This window comes from Bufo bufo, chromosome 2, assembly GCF_905171765.1.
Source record: "Bufo bufo chromosome 2, aBufBuf1.1, whole genome shotgun sequence".
Lineage (NCBI taxonomy): Eukaryota > Metazoa > Chordata > Amphibia > Anura > Bufonidae > Bufo > Bufo bufo.
In genome coordinates, this window is record NC_053390.1 from 306,051,872 (window position 1) to 306,077,254 (window position 25,383).

A 25,383-nucleotide genomic window follows, 5' to 3' on the forward strand; every position below is an offset into this window, starting at 1 on the left:
GACATGCTGTGACTGTGACGAGACAGTCGCACAAGAATCCAACTTGGATGAATTTTTGTGCAGCTGTCGTGTAGCAGCATGTCGCAGCGTGACACCATAGACTATCATTACAAAAAATGTCTCACAACATTACTCCGACAAATAGTCCCGCAACAAATGGCATCGTGTAGACCTAGCTGAAGTCTATGGGAGAAGTGATCAGATGATCACGTTTAAGTCGCCTAGGGGGACTTAAAATACATGTAAATAAAAGAAAAAAGAAGTTTTTAAAAATATAAAAAAAACTGAAACATTCAAATCACTCCCTTCACGCCATTTTAAAAATAAACAATAAAAAAATAAAGTAACATTAGCATCGGTGGAGCACAAAATGCAGTACTAAAATAAAATATTTATCCTGCACAGTGAGCAGAAAATCTAAATGGCCGTTTCACAATTTTTTGGTTACTTCACAAATTCATACATCCTTCAAAATGGTATAAAAAAAAAACTGCAGATCACCTTGCAAAAAATTAGCCCTCCCACAGCTATGTATACATAAATATAAAAATGTTTTAACTTTTCAAAGTATTAAAACACAAGAAAAACTGTACAAATGTGGTATCGCTGTAGTCGTACTGACCTACAGAATTAAGTTAAAAGGTCAGTTTTAACACATAAAGAATGTCGTAGAAGCAAAACCCATAAAACTATGGCCTAATTTTATTATTTTCCGATTACACCCCATTTGGATTTTTTTTCCATCTTCCCACTACATTGCACACAATATTAAATGCCCATAGAAAGTACAACTTGTCCCGCAAAAGTACAGCTTATAAAGCCCTCATAAAGTACAGCTTTGTGAACGGAAATATAAAAAAAGGTATGGCTCCGGGAAAGCATGGAGTAAAAAACGATAATGAAAAAAAAGAAAATTTCTATATCAATCAGTAAACAGCACTTTCACTTATTAATTCCCTACAATTCCCAATCTAATGTCATTAGAAGGTACTAAGGGGCACATTTATTAAGACCAGCGGTTTAGACACCAGTCTTAATAAAGCTCTGCACTGGCGGTGGATCTGCCACAGTTATGAAGAGGCGTTGGCGTATTTCAGTTTCAGAAATAACCCCCAAAGTATTTAGAACCAAGTACAAATCATCTGCCAAGAATGCTTAGCGATCCACTTAAATTCTTATATCAGTAAGTAATATTTGAAATACAGATGTACAAACTAATAGACAGCCAGCTAAAACATCTCAGATGAGAAGTAAAGGTATGAAGGGTGTCTTAGCAGTCCTGCAGATAAAACTCGACAAATACAATAAAATGCTGCCATTCGAGGCCAAGTTCCAATTATACTTAATGTTGGCTGCAACCACATTTATTTACATGTCAGATATTAACCTCTTAATGTTGAGGCCTATTTTCATTTTTGCATTTTAGATTTTTCCTCCCCACGTCCCAAAAACCATAAGTTTTTTATTTTTCCGTTCACATAGCTATATGAGGGCGTATTCTTTGCAGGACACAATGCATTTTTTAATACCACTATTTAATTTACCATGTCCTGTATTGGAAAACAGGAAAAAAAATCTTTATGTGGCAAAAATAAAAAAAATATAAAAAAAAATAGCATTGCCATATTCTGACAGTCATAACTTTTTAATATTTTGGTCTACAGAGTTGTTTTTTGCGAACTGTATTTTTTATTGGTGCCATTTTTGTGGTATTTACGTCTTTTTTATCTCTGTTATTGATGTTCACCGTACAGGAATTTTTAAAAATATTTTAATAGTTCAGACATTTTCAGACGTGGCGGTACCTGATAGGTTTATTTTTTATTGTTTATATATTTTTATATGTAAAATTGGGAAAGGGGGAGATTTAAACTTTTAATATATTGGTGTTTTTTTTTTCACCTTTTCACATTTTTTTTATAACTATTAGACCCCTTAGGTTCCTAGTAAATGGGATCTTTTGATCCCCTCTCCTAGAAATCTATTAGGGTGAATAGGATTTTTACAGTCTCCATTCTGAGCTATGCAGAGCTCATTATGGAGATTACCATGGCAGGCCTGGATCACTTCAGCAGCGTCCAGGCTGCCATGGCAACCGATCGGAGCCCCGCGTTTTCACTGTGGCGGGCACAGGTGCCACGTACAGATACGTCATAATGTGTGAAGGGGTTAAACTTATTAAACAACTGACAATTATTTGGGAATAAACATTTATAATATTGCTCTATCTTTCAACTATAACTCTAAATACAGGGAGTGCAGAATTATTAGGCAAGTTGTATTTTTGAGGATTAATTTTATTATTGAACAACAACCATGTTCTCAATGAACCCAAAAAACTCATTAATATCAAAGCTGAATATTTTTGGAAGTAGTTTTTAGTTTGTTTTTAGTTTTAGCTATTTTAGGGGGATATCTGTGTGTGCAGGTGACTATTACTGTGCATAATTATTAGGCAACTTAACAAAAAACAAATATATACCCATTTCAATTATTTATTTTTACCAGTGAAACCAATATAACATCTCAACATTCACAAATATACATTTCTGACATTCAAAAACAAAACAAAAACAAATCAGTGACCAATATAGCCACCTTTCTTTGCAAGGACACTCAAAAGCCTGCCATCCATGGATTCTTTCAGTGTTTTGATCTGTTCACCATCAACATTGCGTGCAGCAGCAACCACAGCCTCCCAGACACTGTTCAGAGAGGTATACTGTTTTCCCTCCTTGTAAATCTCACATTTGATGATGGACCACAGGTTCTCAATGGGGTTCAGATCAGGTGAACAAGGAGGCCATGTCATTAGATTTTCTTCTTTTATACCCTTTCTTGCCAGCCACGCTGTGGAGTACTTGGACGCGTGTGATGGAGCATTGTCCTGCATGAAAATCATGTTTTTCTTGAAGGATGCAGACTTCTTCCTGTACCACTGCTTGAAGAAGGTGTCTTCCAGAAACTGTCAGTAGGACTGGGAGTTGAGCTTGACTCCATCCTCAACCCGAAAAGGCCCCACAAGCTCATCTTTGATGATACCAGCCCAAACCAGTACTCCACCTCCACCTTGCTGGCGTCTGAGTCGGACTGGAGCTCTCTGCCCTTTACCAATCCAGCCACGGGCCCATCCATCTGGCCCATCAAGACTCACTCTCATTTCATCAGTCCATAAAACCTTAGAAAAATCAGTCTTGAGATATTTCTTGGCCCAGTCTTGACGTTTCAGCTTGTGTGTCTTGTTCAGTGGTGGTCGTCTTTCAGCCTTTCTTACCTTGGCCATGTCTCTGAGTATTGCACACCTTGTGCTTTTGGGCACTCCAGTGATGTTGCAGCTCTGAAATATGGCCAAACTGGTGGCAAGTGGCATCTTGGCAGCTGCCCGCTTGACTTTTCTCAGTTCATGGGCAGTTATTTTGCGCCTTGGTTTTTCCACACGCTTCTTGCGACCCTGTTGACTATTTTGAATGAAACGCTTGATTGTTCGATGATCACGCTTCAGAAGCTTTGCAATTTTTAGAGTGCTGCATCCCTCTGCAAGATATCTCACTATTTTTGACTTTTCTGAGCCTGTCAAGTCCTTCTTTTGACCCATTTTGCCAAAGGAAAGGAAGTTGCCTAATAATTATGCACACCTAATATAGGGTGTTGATGTCATTAGACCACACCCCTTCTCATTACAGAGATGCACATCACCTAATATGCTTAATTGGTAGTAGGCTTTCGAGCCTATACAGCTTGGAGTAAGACAACATGCATAAAGAGGATGATGTGGTCAAAATACTCATTTGCCTAATAATTCTGCACGCAGTGTATTGTAGCATTTGCATCTGGACAGATGTAGCAAACTTTAATTTGATATTTAACACATTATATACCATGATGCAGCAAACTGTAATGTGCCATTCTCAATAGCATGTGTTGTGCTAAATGTTAACGTTTGCTGCATCATGGTATGATTGTAAAGCGTTGCGGAATATGTTGGCGCTATATAAATAAAGATTATTATTATTATTATGTATGCAATGCGTTACATGTCAAGTTAAAGTTTGCCACAACTGTGCTCTGATTGGAAATGCTCCTAGAAAAGAATACATAGCAATACTGTCTCAATCTATTGCGTAGCATCAATGTGAATGGTTTAAATTTAGACTCCCTATGAAAGCTGTGTAGCACTTTCATGATTTGGCATTCAAATTGTCAAATCAGCATTTGAAAATAATTTGACCATAGGGATATGTTAATACTAAGGTGTGTCCTGTAATAATTAGCATCACAGGTGTCTTCAAACTTGTAATCAGTCAGTCTGCCTATTTGAAGGGTGAAAAGTAGTCACTGTGCTGTTTGGTATCACTGAACATGGACCAAAGAAAGCTAAGGAGAGAGTTGTCTCAGGAGATTAGAAAGAAAATTACAGACAAACATGTTAAAGGTAAAGGCTCTAAGACCATCTCAAACAGCTTGATGTTCCTGTTACTACAATTGCACATATTATTCGAAAGTTTAAGGTCTATGGAACTGTAGCCAACCTCCCTGGACGTGGATGCAAGAGGAAAATTGATGACAAATTGAAGAGAAGGATAATACAAATGGTAACCAAAGGACACAGAACACTTCCAAAGAGATTAGAGGTGAACTCCAAGGTCAAGGTACATCAGTGTCAGATCACACCATCCATCGCTGTCTTAGCCAAATTGGACGACCTAGGAGGAAACCACTGTTTAAAAGCAAATGTTCAAAAAGAGAAACTGGAATTTGCCAAAATGCATACTGACAAGCCACTAAACTTCTGGGAGAATGTCCTTTGGACAGATGAGACAAAACTGGAGCTTTTTTGCAACTGACATCAGCAATATGTTCACAGATGCAAAAATACGGCAAAGAAAAGAACATTGTACCTACTGTGAAACATGGAGGAGATTTGGTTATGTGCAGGGTACAATGAAATCCCAAGACTATCACGGTATTCTGGAGTGAAATGTGCTGCACAGTGTCAGAACGCTTGGTTTAAGTCACAGGTCATGGGTCCTCCAACAGCATAATGACCCAAAACACACAGCTAAACATATCCAAGAATGGCCAAGAACAAAGCATTGGATTATTCTGAAGTGGCCTTCTATGAGACCTGATCGAAATCCTATTGAACATCTGGGGAAGGAGCTGAAACATGCAGTCTGGAGAAGGCACCCTTGAAACCTGAGACAGCTGGAGCAGTTTGCTGATGAGGAGTGGGCCACAATACCTGTGGACAGGTGCAGAAGTCTCATTGAGAGTTACAGATTGCAGTGAATTCTCACTTGTCCCTGGGCTGGTGGGTAGAGACTAGGTGCTATAATGACTCCCATACACAAATGGAGAAAACAGGAGATTATGCTCCATAAGAGTCCATTCACACGTCCGCAAAATGGGTCCGCATCCGTTCCGCAATTTTGCGGAACAGGTGCGGACCCATTCATTTTCAATGGGGCCGGAATGTGCTGTCCGCATCCACATTTGTGGATCAGCACTTCCAGGTCCGCACCTCTGTTTCGCAAAAAAATAGAACATGTCCTATTCTTGTCCGCAATTGCGGACAAGAAAAGGCATTTTCTATGAGTGCCGGTGATGTGCGGTCCGCAAAATGCAGAACGCACATTGCCGGTGTCCGTGTTTTGCGGATCCGCTATTTGCGGATCTGCAAAACACATAAGGACGTGTGAATGGACCCTAACTCTGTCTTTCTCCCTCACAATCACTCAAACATCAGGTGAAAAGTACTGAACAGTATTGATGTGAATTAACGGGAACCTGTCAGAGGGAAGGCTGTCAATCACTGATAGGACCGCCTCCTGGACTTCAAAGCTCAGAATGGGCAGGAATATAAATGAATGAAATACAAGTTATACTGCAGACTACAGATTACACTCTATTTTCATGGTGACAGGTTGACTTTAAGCGCTTGGTGTGAGATATAAAACGTATTGCTCCAGCCTGTGTGTGTGTGTGTGTCTGTGCCTCTCTCTCTCACTGCAGCTCACTCTCCTGCTCCACAGACTTCTATGGGCATCTGTAATCTGATCCTCTAGTAAGCTTACAGACCCTCTTGGTGTGTCAGATAGATTTAGCTGAGAATTCATAGTGACTGGTAGTTTAGGAGGGAAGGTGGGAGAGGAAGTGACTATTTAATAGAGAAAGAGGATTTTCTTTTTCCCCTCTGATAAAAATATATTGCATGTTTATTATCTTTGCTTATACTGTTGATTGATGTAAAGTTTATCAATAGGTTAGTTACCATTTAAAGGGGTTATCAGATACTAAATCAGACCTCCAGACATAGAAACATAGAAACATAGAATGTGTCGGCAGATAAGAACCATTTGGCCCATCTAGTCTGCCCAATATACTGAATACTATGGATAGCCCCCGGCCCTATCTTATATGAAGGATGGCCTTATGCCTATCCCATGCATGCTTAAACCCCTTCACTGTATTTGCAGCTACCACTTCTGCAGGAAGGCTATTCCATGCATCCACTACTCTCTCAGTAAAGTAATACTTCCTTATATTACTTTTAAACCTTTGCCCCTCTAATTTAAAACTGTGTCCTCTTGTGGTAGTTTTTCTTCTTTTAAATATGCTCTCTTCCTTTACCGAGTTGATTCCCTTTATGTATTTAAAAGTTTCTATCATATCCCCTCTGTCTCTTCTTTCTTCCAAGCTATACATATTAAGGTCCTTTAACCTTTCCTGGTAAGTTTTATCCTGCAATCCATGTACTAGTTTAGTAGCTCTTCTCTGAACTCTCTCTAGAGTATCTATATCCTTCTGGAGATATGGCCTCCAGTACTGCGCACAATACTCCAAGTGAGGTCTCACCAGTGTTCTGTACAGCGGCATAAGCACTTCACTCTTTCTACTGCTTATACCTCTCCCTATACATCCAAGCATTCTGCTGGCATTTCGTGCTGCTCTATTACATTGTCTTCCCACCTTTAAGTCTTCTGAAATAATTACTCCTAAATCCCTTTCCTCAGATACTGAGGTCAGGACTGTGTCAAATATTCTATATTCTGCCCTTGGGTTTTTACGCCCCAGGTGCATTATCTTGCACTTATCCACATTAAATTTCAGTTTCCAGAGTTCTGACCATTCTTCTAGTTTTCCTAAATCCTTTTCCATTTGGCGTTTCCCTCCAGGAACATCAACCCTGTTACATATCTTTGTGTCATCAGCAAAAAGACAAACCTTACCAGCGAGGCCTTTTGCAATATCACTTATGAAGATATTAAACAAAATCGGTCCCAGTACAGATCCCTGTGGAACCCCACTGGTAACATGACCTTGTTTTGAATGTTCTCCATTGACTACAACCCTCTGTTGTCTGTCACTCAGCCACTGCCTAATCCACTCAACAATATGGGAGTCCATGCTCAATGACTGCAGTTTATTGATAAGTCTTCTATGTGGGACAGTGTCAAAAGCCTTACTAAAATCTAGATATGCGATGTCTACTGCACCTCCACCGTCTATTATTTTATTCACCCAGTCAAAAAAATCTATAAGATTTGTTTGACATGATCTCCCTGAAGTAAACCCATGTTGTTTTTCATCTTGCAATCCATGGGATTTTAGATGTTCCACAATCCTATCCTTTAATAGGGTATGGTTTCCATTAATTTGCCTACTATTGATGTCAGACTCACTGGTCTATAGTTGCTCGATTCCTCCCTACTACCTTTCTTGTGAATGGGCACGACATTTGCCAATTTCCAATCTTCCGGGACGACTCCTGTTACTAATGATTGGTTAAATAAATCTGTTAACGGTTTTGCCAGCTCACCACTAAGCTCTTTTAATAGTTTTGGGTGTATCTCATCAGGCCCCTGTGACTTATCTGTCTTCACCTTAGACAGCAAACTTAGAACATCTTCCTCTGTAAAGATACATGCATCAAACGATTTAATAGTTATTCTTTCTAGTGGAGGTCCTTCTCCTTTTTCTTTTGTAAAAACTGAACAGAAGTATTCATTAAGGCAGTCGGCTAGCCCTTTATTCTCTTCTACATACCTTCCGTCCTTTGTTTTTAATTTAGTTATTCCTTGTTTTAATTTCCTTTTTTCATTTATATATCTGAAGAATGTTTTATCCCCTTTTTTCATAGACTGAGCTAGTTTTTCTTCTGCCTGCGCTTTAGAAGTTCTTATAACTTGCTTGGCCTCTCTCTGCCTAATCTTGTAGATTTCCTTATCTTCATTGCTCTGGGTTTTTTTATAATTACAAAATGCTAGCTTTTTATTTTTAATGATTTGGGCCACTTCTGCTGAGTACCACATTGGTCTCCTCCTTTTTTTGCTTTTACTGACAAGTCTAATGCAATTTTCTGTTGCCTTCAATAATGCACCTTTTAAGTAGTCCCATTTCTCCTGGACTCCATGTAATCCGTTCCAGTCTGATAAGGACTCATTTATGACTAATTTCATTTTTGAAAAGTCTGTTTTTCTAAAATCTAAAACTTTTGTTTTTGTGTGGTGGGACTCTTTCACAGTTCTTATATTAAACCACACTGACTGGTGATCACTAGATCCCAAGGTTTCGCCTACAATGACATCATATACCGAATCCCCGTTTGTGAATACCAAATCCAAAATGGCCTCCCTCCGGGTTGGCTCCTCAACCACTTGTTGTAGAGATAACCCCAGTAGGGAATTTAGAATATCTGTACTCCTGGTAGAACTTGCTATTTTGGTTTTCCAGTTTATATCTGGAAGATTGAAATCTCCCATAATGATAACTTCTCCTTTCATTGTCATTTTAGCTATTTCTTCAACTAGTAGATCATCTAGTTCTTTAACTTGACCAGGTGGTCTATATATCACACCTACACGAGTTACTGCATGGTTAGCAAACTGCAACGTAACCCAAACTGACTCTATGTTGGCCTCACCAACTTGTATTAGGTTAGATTTAATGCTATCTTTCACATACAGGGCCACTCCTCCTCCTTTCTTGCCTTCTCTGTCTCTTCTGTATAAAGAGTACCCTGGTATGGTTATGTCCCAGTCATTTCTTTCATTAAACCATGTCTCCGTAACAGCCACTAAATCTACATTCTCAGATGCCATTATTGACCCAAGTTCATTGATTTTTTTACCTAAACTGCGAGCATTTGTAGACAGGACTCTGAGCTTATCATTTCTTAACCTCTGTGCTTCTGACCTGTTCTGGCATTGTTTCGGGGGGCAATTGGACTATTTTATTTTCACTCTTTTGCCCCCCCTTCCTAGTTTAAATACTCTTTCGCAAATTCTTGGAGTTGTTCACTAAGTACATTTGTTCCTTTGAGAGAAAGATGCAAACCATCTTTTTTGTACAGTTCCTTTCTATTCCAAGTAGAGCTATCATGAGAAACAAAGCCAAATCCTTGCTCTTGACACCATTTACCAAGCCATATGTTGAACTCCTTTATGCGCCTTTGCCTATCATTCTGAACATTATGCACAGGCAGAACTTCAGAAAATGAAATGGTGGATGCAAAATCCTGTACGTCATTACCAAGTGTGATAAAAGATTTTTTCACCTCTGACACTTCATTGCAAGCCAGGTCATTTGTCCCTAGATGGACAAGAACATCCACGTCCCCTTCCTGCTTTGCTTGCTTAACAATATTAATAATACGTCTTCTATCTCTTCTAGCAGTAGCCCCAGGGAGACATCTCACAAAACCATTTTCTTTAAGCTCCACACTTCTTATGATTGAATCACCCAGCAACAGCTGCATCCTTTGAGACTTCACTTTATCTTTTTTGTTGCATACATTAGACATAGGAGTCGATGGTTTCTCACCCTCTGTGCTTGAGTCCATATCCATGTTGTCCTTACATTCTGAGAGTGCTGCAAATGAATTATGGAGAACCACCGACTGTGGGACATGTCTTCTATCCACCACTCTAAGACTTCCAGAACCTACATTAACCCATCTGCCATTTCTGGGGGTCCTCTGTGGCAGTGGCATTGCAGAAGTCCTAGCTGGAGTTTGTTTAACAGATAATTTAAATATTTCAGCTTTCAAAAATGCAATTTCCTGCTGCAGTAAGGAGAACTGTCTACAGATCTGACAGCATCTGAATCTCCAAAGAGTGGAACATGAAATAAATGCACAACAATTCCTGCACTGAACCAAGTCTGCCATTTTAAAGAGGAGAAAAAAAAATAAAAAAAATAAAATAAAAATTTGTAACTTTAAATCAAACAAATCAAACAAATCTTACCTTTTTTTTTTGTATTGTTTCCACCTTCCAGCCTACCTCCTGACTATCTCCTGCAATATCTCTTTACTAGTACTTAATGTAGTACTTGAAGCTAGTACTTGCAGCTAATGAATTAGGCCAGCTAATGAGTCTGTCTCTATATATACACACACTCCTTCCCAAACTCCTCCCCCAGCAACAAATGTAACACCTTAGTGAGCTAGGCTCATTAGCAAACGCACAATAGCAAACAGCTGACCGAATTCCTTACCTCTTCTCAAGCAATGATCAGCAAAAACAACACAGATGAGCCAGTTGGAGACTCTAAGCCAATCTCTTGCAGTATCTCTTGAATCTCTTCAGTCTGCTGCAATATCTCTTTACTAGTACTTAATGTAGTACTTGAAGCTAGTACTTGCAGCTAATGAATTAGGCCAGCTAATGAGTCTGTCTCTATATATACACACACTCCTTCCCAAACTCCTCCCCCAGCAACAAATGTAACACCTTAGTGAGCTAGGCTCATTAGCAAACGCACAATAGCAAACAGCTGACCGAATTCCTTACCTCTTCTCAAGCAATGATCAGCAAAAACAACACAGATGAGCCAGTTGGAGACTCTAAGCCAATCTCTTGCAGTATCTCTTGAATCTCTTCAGTCTGCTGCAATATCTCTTTACTAGTACTTAATGTAGTACTTGAAGCTAGTACTTGCAGCTAATGAATTAGGCCAGCTAATGAGTCTGTCTCTATATATACACACACTCCTTCCCAAACTCCTCCCCCAGCAACAAATGTAACACCTTAGTGAGCTAGGCTCATTAGCAAACGCACAATAGCAAACAGCTGACCGAATTCCTTACCTCTTCTCAAGCAATGATCAGCAAAAACAACACAGATGAGCCAGTTGGAGACTCTAAGCCAATCTCTTGCAGTATCTCTTGAATCTCTTCAGTCTGCTGCAATATCTCTTTACTAGTACTTAATGTAGTACTTGCAGCTAATGAATTAGGCCAGCTAATGAGTCTGTCTCTATATATACACACACTCCTTCCCAAACTCCTCCCCCAGCAACAAATGTAACACCTTAGTGAGCTAGGCTCATTAGCAAACGCACAATAGCAAACAGCTGACCGACGTGGCTGACCTGCAGTGATGATAATACTCACCTGGTCCCCGCCGCTGGATTTAGTCTGGTTGGCTCCCAGATCGGCACTTCTACTTCCCTCTGCGCCAATGTCAACATTCGGCAACGGGGGAACATGTGACCGCACAGCCAATCAGAGGCCGCATCGGTGACCTGCTCTCCTTGTGTGACATGTGACGTCCAGGAGCCACACAGACTGAATTCATCGGTGGGGACCAGGTGAGTATCGTAACCACTGCGGGTCAGCCACGTCTGGAGGCCTGATTTAGTCTCAGATAACTCCTTTAACTTTGAGTAGGAACAGTAACCCCTTTAACTTGAAGTAGGAACAAATCCATTTTTTGGATTAGAATTTCATATGGAGATTGTTATCCAGATAAAAACATCCATTTCCCATAAACCACAAGCATGTAATAAAGTCCTGGGTGCTAGCTGCCACTCGATTCACACGGGCTCATGCACCCGAGCGTCTCTGACCTGTGCTGCGGACCGCAAATAGCACGGGTACTGGCCGAGTGCACGCCGTTTGATGATGCAGACCTATTCACTTGAGGTCTGCAAGATACATTAAACATGTTCAATTTTTTTGAAGTGTATAGAACTGTATATTGTCCTGTAACTCCTATAGTCACAATTTTAGCAAGGTAAGAACATCTTTTATAAATACATATTCTTAATATGAATACAGTTCTAGAGCAAATTTGGAAAGGAAGTTGTAGATGTATTGGAAAGAGAGGTCTAACTCTTGGGGATATTCTGGCACGCCGTGTGTACTGTACATGTATCAGAGTAAGAATAAGAGCAAAGCATAGTTTCACCCTTTAGGCTATGTCCACACGTGACTGAAATGCTGCAGATTTGCCATTGTGGATTTTGGGAAGCAAATCTGCAGTGTTGTACAGTACCAGCAAAGAGTTTTTAGCAATTCTTATCCACACATTGCAGAACAAACAGAGCTGAGATGCAGATTTTAAATCTGCAGACGAAATAGAAATGTGGTGCAGATTTTAAATCTGAAGCCTGTCAATTTGTGATGTGGATTTTCTTTGCAGATTTCATCTTTTGCAATGCAAAGAAATCTGGAAAAAAAAAAAAAGAACCACGCTGTTTAGGGAATTGTTTCTGCTTCAAATTTCAAGCAGAAAGACAGCAGATTATTTGCAGCATGTCAGTCACATGTATGGATAGGCGATACGAAATATTCTCACGATAACAATATTAAGAAATGTATCACAGTAGCGCTATATATCGTGATAAATACCCATTTAGAAGAAAAAAAACTGTGCTCAGACCCCAATAAGGCTCCATTCAGACATCAGTAGTGTATTGCGGATCCGCAATACACCCGGCCGGCACCCCCATAGAAATGCCTACTCTTGTCCGAAATTGCGGACAAGAATAGGACATCTTCCGGTCCGCACTGGGTTCTGTCCACATCTCTTCCAGCCCCATAGGGAATGAATGGGTCCGCACCCGTTCCGCAATTATGCAGAACGGGTGCGGACCCATTCATCTATGGACGTCTGAATGGAGCCTAATCGGTAGAATAAGGGAAGAAAAGTGCTCACATATCACGTTCTCTCCTCTCTTTGCTGCAGGAGATGGGCTCAGTAGAAGTCCGTCTCAATTCCATAATCTACAGTGAGAAGAGAGCACGTGAACGTTTCTCTCCCATCATTTTATCTCAGCACTCACACCCCAACCGATCAAAGCTTTTGACATGTCTCTATGACATTACACAAGTTTTTTCAAAACTAAGTGACCTTTTAAGATGGTGCCATGTGGTATGCAATCCGTGGCTTCCAACTTCCAAGCTGTATGGAAAATTAAAATTCTAGGCAGGTCCTGAAGGTCTACAACTATCATGGACTGCTGAGTTTTGTAGTTCCATACAGAAGGGGAGACTTATTTATTTTATGCACTTATATAGCGCTGCTATATTCCACAGCGCTTTACAGACATTAGCATCGGGCTGTCCCCAGTGGGGCTCACAATCTATGTTCACTATTAGGCTTAATGCACACGGCCGTGCCGTTTTTTGCGGTGCGCAAACCGCGGATCCACAAAAAACAGAAGCCGCCCATGTTGCCTTCCGCAATTTGCAGAACGTAACGGGCGGCAGAAATATAAATGCCTATTTTTGTCCGCAAAGCGCGGCCAAGAATAGGACATGTTATATTTTTTTAGCGGGGCCGCGGAACGGAGCCTGGGCTACAGCAGCATCTCCAATAAAGTTGCCTCTTTATTCAAGACTCCATGGCACGGTGTACAAAAAACATGCAACATTTCGGCTACATCTAGCCTTTGTCTATGTAGCCGAAGCGTTGCATGTTTTTTGTACACCGTGTCATGGAGTCTTGAATAAAGAGGCAACTTTATTGGAGATGCTGCTGTAGCCCATGTCTTCTATTACCTTCACTCTAACCGCCCTGGATCTGGGGTCTCTAGCTCAGCTGTTGCATTCCATCAACTCAAGCTCTGGTAAGCCTATTGTGTGCTGCTCCTGCCTTCCGTTTTCAGCACATTGAGTGCTGTCCGCATCTTTTGCGGCCCCATTGAAGTGAATGGGTCCGCATCCGAGCCGCCAAAATGGTGGCTCGGATGCGGACCCAAACAACGGTCGTGTGCATGAGGCCTAAGTATGTCTTTGGAGTGTGGGAGGAAACCGGAGTACCCAGAGGAATCCCACGCAAACACGGGGAGAACATACAAACTAATCGGCAGGGGTCCCAGGTGTCAGGACTCCGCTAATCTGATATTGATGACCTATCCTGAGGATGGGTCATCAACATAATTTACCGGATAACCACTTTAAGTATTTCCAGTATGGAAAAGTGAAGAAGCAGATTCTATATTGTTACATACAGCTTTCCATGAAACACAGCAACATGTCTGCAAATATCATTACATATACACTGCTCAAAAAAATAAAGGGGACACAAAAATAACACATCCTAGATCTAAATTAATTAAATATTCTTCTGAAATACTTTGTTCTTTACATAGTTGAATGTGCTGACAACAAAATCACACAAAAATAAAAAAATGGAAATCAAATATTTCAACCCATGGAGGTCTGGATTTGGAGTCACCCTCAAAATTAAAGTGGAAAAACACACTACAGGCTGATCCAACTTTGATGTAATGTCCTTAAAACAAGTCAAAATGAGGCTCAGTAGTGTGTGTGGCCTCCACGTGCCTGTATGAACTCCCTACAACGCCTGTGCATGCTCCTGATGAGGTGGCGGACGGTCTCCTGAGGAATCTCTTCCCAGAGCTGGACTAAAGCATCTGCCAACTCCTGGACAGTCTGTGGTGCAACGTGACGTTGGTGGATAGAGCGAGACATGATGTCCCAGATGTGCTCAATTGGATTCAGGTCTGGGAAACGGGCGGGCCAGTCCATAGCATCAATGCCTTCGTCTTGCAGGAACTGCTGACACACTCCAGCCACATGAGGTCTAGCATTGTCTTGCATTAGGAGGAACCCAGGGCCAACCGCACCAGCATATGGTCTCACAAGGGGTCTGAGGATCTCATCTCGGTACCTAATGGCAGTCAGGCTACCTCTGGCGAGCACATGGAGGGCTGTGCGGCCCTCCAAAGAAATGCCACCATTACTGACCCAATGCCAAACCGGTCATGCTGGAAGATGTTGCAGGCAGCAGAACGTTCTCCACAGCGTCTCAAGACTCTGTCACGTCTGTCACATGTGCTCAGTGTGAACCTGCTTTAATCTGTGAAGAGCACAGGGCGCCAGTGGCGAATTTGCCAATATTGGTGTTCTCTGGAAAATGCCAAACGTCCTGCACGGTGTTGGGCTGTAAGCACAACCCCCACCTGTGGACGTCGGGCCCTTATATCACCCTCAGTTTCTGACCGTTTGAGCAGACACATGCACATTTGTGGTTTGCTGGAGGTCATTTTGCAGGGCTCTGGCAGTGCTCCTCCTGTTCCTCCTTGCACAAAGGCGGAGGTAGCGGTCCTGCTGCTGGGTTGTTGCCCTCCTACGGCCTCCTCCACGTCTCCTGATGTACTGGCCTGTCTCCTGGTAGCGCCTCCATGCTCTGGACACTACGCTGACAGACACAGCAAACCTTCTTGCCACAGCTCGCATTGATGTGCCATCCTGGATAAGCTGCACTACCTGAGCCACATGTGTGGGTTGTAGACTCCGTCTCATGTTACCACTAGAGTGAAAGCACCGCCAGCATTCAAAAGTGACCAAAACATCAGCCAGGAAGCATAGGAACTGAGAAGTGATCTGTGGTCACCACCTGCAGAACCACTCCTTTATTGGGGGTGTCTTGCTAATTGCCTATAATTTCCACCTGTTGTCTATCCCATTTGCACAACAGCATGTGAAATTGATTGTCACTCAGTGTTGCTTCCTAAGTGGACAGTTTGATTTCACAGAAGTGTGATTGACTTGGAGTTACATTGTGTTGTTTAAGTGTTCCCTTTATTTTTTTGAGCAGTGTACATTGTAATATCACTTTCTAGTCCCATAATAATAAATGTAGACATAATAGAGATAGGTAATTATAATATTGATAGTGGTAATACTAGGGTTCCCTTACGCCTGCCTTCTGCACCAGTGGTGTGATACCTGAACATACATGATGAAGGATGACATCTGTCTATGCACTCGGCACAGTCACCTAGGCAGGGAAGATTTGCTCCTTGTGGCAGTGATGTTACCTTTAGTAGACACACACTCCTCTGTCAGTAACCTGGACCTGGCTGGGAAGTTCAAAGAACCAGACCTGAGCTCTCAATCCGCTGCGCTGCCTCAGTAAACAGGATGTGGGCGGTGACATGGCAAGAAGATGGCGGCAAGACTCTGCTGCTTGCTAAACATTAGCAAGTAAACTGCCTGCTGGTCGGGTGCCGGCAGGAGTGGGGCTTGCTGGTGGGCAGCTGAAGCCTTCAGAAGTCTTGACATTCAAAGCGCCCGTTGTAGAGGCAGTCAGCACTATAAAACGTGACCCATCCTATGACATCACTAAAATACTGCGGTAATTAATAAATAGTGATATCACCATATAGTAAATACCGGTATATATTTCCCAACCCTAGTTAGATGTGGACTTACCCTGGGGATATGTTTTCACATGGCATATATAGTGCAGGCTTTTCAACAAACATTTGCGTCCAGAAAATCTGCAGTATATTAAAGTAATAGTAAAATGGATAAAATCGTACAATTATCATCCACTACAGAATCTGCAACGTGTCAATTGATGCCGAGGATTTTCACACCAGATTTCATCTTTTGCAATGTTTGTAATTAACACTTATTTGGTAAACAGGAAGTTATAATAGATAATATTCATTCTTTTATTAATTAATTTATTAATTAGGAAACACAGCATATTTAGCACTATTGTATGTGGTCAGTGCCATCTGATGTGAAAAAAATGCAATAAGTGTATATTTCACAGGAAATCTCACGTCTCGCGAGAGGACGCGCCGATGCGTCCAGGAGGAATAACCCGGCCGCCCGCAGGACGCATTCCTGCGTTAAGCGGTCGGGAGGTGGTTAAAGGTAACCTGTCATCAACTTTATGCTGATCTCACTGAGGGCAGCATAAATTAGTGACAGAAATGCTGATTTCAGCGGTGTGTCACTCATGAGCTAAAAGTACGTGGTTGCCAAGAACCAGCATCATAATCATTGCAGCACAGGACTTGAAAAGAGTCACATCTACCTGAGAAGAGTCCTGGTTATCCATAATCTGCTGCTCTCCTGCTGATGATTGGCAGTTCTCTCCTAGAGAGATGGGGGGAAACTAGGTAGAAGCCGGTCAGTCATCAGCAGGTGGGCAGGAGAGCAGGAACTCATGGATAACCAGGACTCTTCTCAGGTGGCCAGGACTCTTTTCCAGGCCCAGTGATGACAGGTTCCCTTTAACCGCCTCACGTCCGCCCATAGGATATAAACGTCCTATGGGTGGACGTCTATTTCTGACAGCACGTTTTAAAACGTCCTGTCAGAAATAGCAGCTGCACGCTAATCGTGCAGCTGCTGATCGGGTTGCCCGCTGTCAGTGACAGCAGGGCAACCCTAAGACAAGGCAGGGACAGTGCCCAGGTGTCCCTGCCTTCTAGATCGCTGCAGACACAGCGCTCACCGAGCGCTGTGTCTGCAGAGCAGGAAGCGCTGTGCGCTTCCTGTTCCGGCCCGGCGGTCATGTGACCGCCGTGACCGGAGTGTGCAGGAGCTGTGTGAGGTCTCTCAGAGACCTCGATCAGCCCTGCTGTGAGGCTGTACAGCGCAGGATTGCTGCTGTACAGCCTCTATAGGGGTGCATTTCCACTGTAACTGGGGCTACTATCTCAGCCCCAGTTACAGGAGAAATCAACTGTGAAAAAAAAAAGAAAAAGTGAAGCAAATGTCCCCCAGAGGTCTTGTATGACCTTATGGGGGACGAAAAGTGTAAAAAAAAATAAAAAAAATAAAGGGTTGAAAAAATAAAATAAAATAAAGTTTCACATGTAAAAAAAAAAAAAGTTCCCAAGTTAGGAATAAAAAAAAAAAAAATTAAAATAGAAAAAATAAAGTAAAATAGACATATTTAGTATTGCCGCGTCCGTAAAAACCAGCTCTATAAAAATATCACATGACCTAACCCCTCAGATGAACACCGTAAAAAATAAATTAAAAAAACTGTGTCAAAACAAGCAATTTTTGTCACCTTGCATCACAAAAGGTGCAACACCAAGTGATCAAAAACGCGTATGTCCCACAAAATGGTACCAATAAAACCGTCACCTCATCCCGCAAAAAATGAGCCCCTACATAAGAAAATCTCTCAAAAAATAAGAAAACTATAGCTCTTAGAACATGGAGACACTAAAACATAATTTTTTTGGTTTCAAAAATGCTATTATTGTGTTAAAGTGAAACAAATAAAAAAAAGTATACATATTAGGTATTGCCGCGTCCGTAAAAACCAGCTCTATAAAAATATCACATGACCTAACCCCTCGGGTGAACACCGTAAAAAAAAAAAAAAAAAAACTGTGTCAAAACAAGCAATTTTTGTCACCTTGCATCACAAAAGGTGCAACACCAAGTGATCAAAAACGCGTATGTCCCACAAAATGGTACCAATAAAACCGTCACCTCATCCCGCAAAAAATGAGCCCCTACATAAGAAAATCTCTCAAAAAATAAAAAAACTATAGCTCTCAGAACATGGACACATTAAAACATAATTTTTTGGTTTAAAAAATGCTATTATTGTGTAAAACTTTAATAAATGAGAAAAAGTATACATATTAGGTATCGCCACGTCCGTAACAATCTGCTCTATAAAAATGTCACTTGACTGAACCCCTAAGGTGAACGCTGTAAAAATAAATAAATAGAAACTGTGCTAAAACAACCAATTTTTTGGTCACCTTGCCCCATAAAGTGTTATATTGAATGATCAAAAAATCATATGTACCCAAAAATAGTACTAATAAAACTGGCACCTTATCCCCTAGTTTCCAAAATGGGGTCACTTCTTGGGAGTTTCTACTGTAAGGGTGCATCAGGGGGCTTCAAATGGGACATGGCATCTAAAAACCATGTGGAGTTCCATTCCTTCTGCGCCCTGCCGTGTGCCCATACAGCAGTTTACGACCACATGTGGGGTGTTTCTGTAAACCGCAGAATCTGGGTAATAAATATTGAGTTTTGTTTGGCTGTTAACCATCGATGTGTTAGAGAAAAAAATTGATTAAAATGGAAAATCTGCCAAAAAAGTGAAATTTAAAAATTTGATCTCCATTTTCCTTTAATTCTTGTGGAACGCCTAAAGGGTTAACAAAGTTTGTAAAATCGTTTTTGAATACCTTGAGGGGTGTAGTTTCTACAATGGGGTCATTTATGGGGGTATCCACTATGTAGGCCCCACAAAGTGACTTCAGACCTGAACTGGTCCTTATAAAGTGGGTTTTGGCAATTTTCTTAAAAATTTGAAGAATTGCTTCTAAACTTCTAAGCCTTCTAACGTCCTAAAAAAATAAAATGACATTTCCAAAATGATGCCAACATAAAGTAGACATATGGGGAATGTTAAATAATAAATATTTTATGAGGTATCACTTTCTGTTTTAAAAGCAGAGAAATTGAAATTTAGAAAATTGCGATTTTTTTTTAATTTTTGGGTAAATTTGGGATTTTTTCATAAATAAAGGTGAAATATTTTGACTCAAATTTATGACTATCATGAAGTACAATGTGTCACGAGAAAACAATCTCTGAATGACTTGGATAAATAAAGGCGTTCCAAAGTTATTACCACATAAAGTGAGATATGTCCGTTTTGCTAAATTTGGCCTGGTCAGGAAGGGGGCAAAGGGCCCAGATGGGAAGTGGTTAAGCACTTTACATGTAGCAGAATGAAGCATTTTATAACAAGGATTTAGTGATTGGTCTATGGTGGTTTTAGTACATTTGCATGTGCTTGTGACATAAGCTACGATTAAGAACAGGTATATCAAAACACATAGGTGTCTTCACATAGCGATACTGTATGTTTTTAATGGATTAACCATAAAAAATGTGGAGGAACTGCTGTATTGAATATTTTTTTCTACAGGTTTAATCATAATCTAATGGGTTACTCCAACTCATGCTGCCAGATCAGATCAAAATGTAATTCCCAAAATATGGCAGTGGGAAATTATATGATACAAAGGGTTATCTGGGAATTTGATATTGATGGCCTAACCTTAGGATAAGTTATCAATATCAGATGAGTGGAGGTCCATCTCCCGGAACCCCGACCAATCAGCTGTTCAAAGAGGTAATAGCACTCCGTGAGGGCTCCGGCTCCTTCCTAGGTCAGTGACATCACCATACATTGGTCACAAGGCCTTGGTGCAGCTCAATCCTTTTCAAGTGAATGAGGCTGAGCTGCAATACCAAGCACAGCCGCTATACAATGTACGATGCTGTGCTTGGTAAGCAGTGAGGAGGCCACAACGCTGATCGGAGCCCCGGTGAGCGCAGTGGTCTCTTAAAACAGCTGATTGGTGGGGTTGCCAGAAGTTGGACCCCTGCCAATAGGACATTGATGACTTATCCTGAGGATAGGCCATCAATATCAAATTCCTGGATAGATATTTAGCAACAGAGTTTATATCCAGTATAGGCGTTACCATTCTATGCAATGTACAGGGAGTGCAGAATTATTAGGCAAGTTGTATTTTTGAGGATTAATTTTATTATTGAACAACAACCATGTTCTCAATGAACCCAAAAAACTCATTAATATCAAAGCTGAATATTTTTGGAAGTAGTTTTTAGTTTGTTTTTAGTTTTAGCTATTTTAGGGGGATATCTGTGTGTGCAGGTGACTATTACTGTGCATAATTATTAGGCAACTTAACAAAAAACAAATATATACCCATTTCAATTATTTATTTTTACCAATGAAACCAATATAACATCTCAACATTCACAAATATACATTTCTGACATTCAAAAACAAAACAAAAACAAATCAGTGACCAATATAGCCACCTTTCTTTGCAAGGACACTCAAAAGCCTGCCATCCATGGATTCTGTCAGTGTTTTGATCTGTTCACCATTAACATTGCGTGCAGCAGCAACCACAGCCTCACAGACACTGTTCAGAGAGGTGTACTGTTTTCTCTCCTTGTAAATCTCACATTTGATGATGGACCACAGGTTCTCAATGGGGTTCAGATCAGGTGAACAAGGAGGCCATGTCATTAGATTTTCTTCTTTTATACCCTTTCTTGCCAGCCACGCTGTGGAGTACTTGGACGCGTGTGATGGAGCATTGTCCTGCATGAAAATCATGTTTTTCTTGAAGGATGCAGACTTCTTCCTGTACCACTGCTTGAAGAAGGTGTCTTCCAGAAACTGGCAGTAGGACTGGGAGTTGAGCTTGACTCCATCCTCAACCCGAAAAGGCCCCACAAGCTCATCTTTGATGATACCAGCCCAAACCAGTACTCCACCTCCACCTTGCTGGCGTCTGAGTCGGACTGGAGCTCTCTGCCCTTTACCAATCCAGCCACGGGCCCATCCATCTGGCCCATCAAGACTCACTCTCATTTCATCAGTCCATAAAACCTTAGAAAAATCAGTCTTGAGATATTTCTTGGCCCAGTCTTGACGTTTCTGCTTGTGTGTCTTGTTCAGTGGTGGTCGTCTTTCAGCCTTTCTTACCTTGGCCATGTCTCTGAGTATTGCACACCTTGTGCTTTTGGGCACTCCAGTGATGTTGCAGCTCTGAAATATGGCCAAACTGGTGGCAAGTGGCATCTTGGCAGCTGCACGCTTGACTTTTCTCAGTTCATGGGCAGTTATTTTGCGCCTTGGTTTTTCCACACGCTTCTTGCGACCCTGTTGACTATTTTGAATGAAACGCTTGATTGTTCGATGATCACGCTTCAGAAGCTTTGCAATTTTAAGAGTGCTGCATCCCTCTGCAAGATATCTCACTATTTTTGACTTTTCTGAGCCTGTCAAGTCCTTCTTTTGACCCATTTTGCCAAAGGAAAGGAAGTTGCCTAATAATTATGCACACCTGATATAGGGTGTTGATGTCATTAGACCACACCCCTTCTCATTACAGAGATGCACATCACCTAATATGCTTAATTGGTAGTAGGCTTTCGAGCCTATACAGCTTGGAGTAAGACAACATGCATAAAGAGGATGATGTGGTCAAAATACTAATTTGCCTAATAATTCTGCACGCAGTGTATGGTAACATTAAAACCTTCAATTAGTTACTCATAGTTTTGAAGTAATTTAAGAAAAAGCAGTTCTAGCGAATTGTAAGCTACAGACATAATTCTCTAGCTTTCAATGGCCTTTGTGGTATACCGCATGGCTATTACAGTACTTAAATCTGAAATTCAATAGAGGGCATGCTATATGTCATAAACAGGTCATAATCGTGTGTCACAAGTGAATTTTATAAATATAGTTATCATGCTGAGCAGCATGATATGTAGTTTGTTTGTGGGAAAAGATTCAGTAAAACTTGTATTTTATACATTTATATCTCTGCTCTTCCAGAACTCAATAGCATTCCTATATGTGTGTATAAAGAGATAGCTGTCAGTACACAGGGATGGACTGACAGTTGGTATAGAAAAAGTAGAAGTTTAAATGCATAAATTACTAACTGTACTGCATCTTTTTCCATATATCAATCTGCTCAGCTCCTCCTGCTCTATAACATGCTTCCTGCAGATTGCGCTACATTTTGAGGTGACAGGTTCCCTTTCAAGCACTTGTGTCATTGCAAAAAAATCTTGATGCAGTTGTAGGTGTGCCTCATTTTCCATTCTACTGATCCGTCAAAAGAGAAAGAAAAAAAAAAACAGGAGCCTGTAAAAAAAAAAACGGATTCTGTTGCATTAGTTATGCATAGGATCTGTTTTTTCACAGGATCCGTTTCAGCCATACCCATCTGAGATCCGTATTTTTTTAGGCAGAAAAAAAAGTGCTGCATGCAGGATTTTTTTTTCTCTTCAAAGAAACGGAACCCAGGCGGAAATGGCTCAAACAGATGGCAAGTGATGCAACAGGATCCGTTTTTTTACAGGCTCCTTTTTTTTCTTTTTCTGACGGATCAGAAGAATGGAAAATTAAACGGTGATGTGAACTCCCCTTAGATATAGTGTAGCATTACGACCATGTGCAGTAAATGCTTGAAGTCCAGGTGTATACTCTTCCACTCACTGCGCATGGTGGTATTTCAGCAGTACATGGAAGTCTTCTGTGCTGGCGTGAGATTTCGTTCAGCCGGTGCTGACATCAGGAAACAAAGGGACAGTGAGGGAAAGGCAGAGGTGAGATCTTGGAGAACAAGATGGACATGAGAGCAAGGGGATGACTCGTAACTCCTCTCAGGCAGAATGACTCCATGAGGTACCTGGCCATGACCTCAGAGACATTTTCAAAGTTGTGTTTTAACATGAATACAATACTTTTGAGCATAGACAGACAGGTTAGTAATGATAGTAATGATTAGAGGATGCACAGTAAGAATATTTCATCAGCTCTATATGTCAATCTTGATAACTGGTTCCCTTTGACGTCTAAGTAAAATATAGGCGGTTCATTGCAAATACACATCAATTTCAATGATACAATTTGATGGAAAAATTCCAATACCCCAAAAATTTAAATTCTTCCCATATCAAGGGGAAATCATGAAAACATCCAAGTGTATGGAGAGCCTTAGAATGCTAATGAAGGGATAACCATCTTATGGATGAAGAGACTGACGAAACTGTGGGTTGTTAGATTCGTGATGTAGTCAATGTTGGGAATAAGAGTTTATACTCGATTTTCTTCCGCGAACATGTCACTATTGGAAGTAGCTTGTTCATGCATGAAACCTTTGACCGATGAAGCATATTTAAAAGCATGACATTACTCAAGTCACTATGTCCAGCTTAACAGCTTTAGGGCATCTCCAGTCAGGATCCATTATGTATCCAGACCCGGTTCTAGTAGAACAGTGGACATACTTTTTTCTGCATGGTGAATCATTGACTGTGTTTGATGTCATATGTAGTTAGAAAGATTCTCTCATTGCCTTACTTGTATCCGCATCCAGCCTACGCATTAAATGTACATAACTGATCACCCTCAGTATTTGTGGCACATTTGCCTCACACCTGTCATGACATTTATAAGCTTTCTAGTTTGTCACTCTCTTTTTAATGTTGTGTCTGCCTTAAGGCTCTATGAGGTTTACTTAAATCTTGTACTTCTGATGAATTCATTAACCTTAACTGGGCTTGGACTGCTCATGAGTTCCTGAAACATGAAATTTAGTCTTCTGTTCTTTCGGAATTTGTATCAAATCCAATCTTATTAGTCTGCAATCCAATGTTATCTGTTTGTAGCTAGCAGTTTCTGGTGTGTTACAAAATGTTCTGTCAGCTCATTTAGCGCTCCGTATTCTTGCAGAATACTAAGCTTTCCTGATATTGTATTGCACATTTTTTCATATTGCTAGAGGGTAAGCTTTGCAAATTATTTGCATTGGGCTCTGTTGAATCTAGCACTGTAGCTTTTATGGGATCCATGCCATATCCTTTGTGGTACATCATGATCTGTTAGAATTTATTTGATGAATCATTTATGATCTATTTGAATCACCCTCCCCCACATTTTTTTACTGGCGAAAGTAGCGCAATATTCTCTTTAAACCTCACAGAAAAGAACTAATGCAATTGTAAAAAGAAGCTTACTTATATACTGCAGTGAAAGTATAGTACAGTCAGACAGCTCTCCTGCTTATAATGGATCATTCACTGACACAAGCAGCTTAGTTGAGGTTGCTGCACTCAGTTGGGCTGGTCCACCAGAGGGTCCTACACAAGAGGTTCCAAAGGTCCAACAGAAACTGATTTGGAGCCAAGGACAGTTCTTACAGCTTGATTCCTAATATATGTACATGTTCTTTACAGATTGATGGTGGCCCCGGCCTTCCTACACTCCTGATTTCATCCCTGCACCTTTTCTCTAGTTCCTTTCCTCATTCCTGTTCTTAACAGCATTTAGAAGGCACTGAGAAAATTGCTTTAAGGCAGCCCCATCGGCCATAGACACAATGGACTGGAGGGGACCATATTGACTTCTATGGGAGAGTTTTCTAGGCATGCTATATGACAAGGAAAGAATAAATAAGCTTTGACAATCACCTATTGTGGATCCTTTCTTATCGATACACAGAGGTGATATCATTACAGGTAGGATTAGAATGACATATAAGCAGGTAAATGCAGTAAAGTGGTCTGTACAGACCAATAAGTGGCTCCAATTATTAAAGGGATTCTGTAAGCTAGTTTTGGCATATAGAGCCCTTTACATGTCCTGCTAGATCTCCACTAGCATGTCCATAATATACATGTGCCACAACAAGGGATGCTTTTGTTTAGTAAAAAGAAAATATATATAAATATGCTAATTAGGTCAGTAAGGAGCCCAAGATGCTGTTACCAGAGTTTTAGGA

General features: G+C 40.9%; 1 long non-coding RNA gene across 1 annotated transcript; it reads right to left on the reverse strand.

Moving 5' to 3' along the window:
* LOC120991476 lies at positions 1 to 25,174 on the reverse strand. The gene is made up of 4 exons (XR_005776684.1): positions 25,073 to 25,174; positions 15,705 to 15,711; positions 10,292 to 10,297; positions 1 to 12 (listed from the first exon to the last, which is right to left on the reverse strand). It is a non-coding gene; the product is annotated as an uncharacterized LOC120991476 (long non-coding RNA).
* Positions 25,175 to 25,383: the final 209 nt, after the last annotated feature.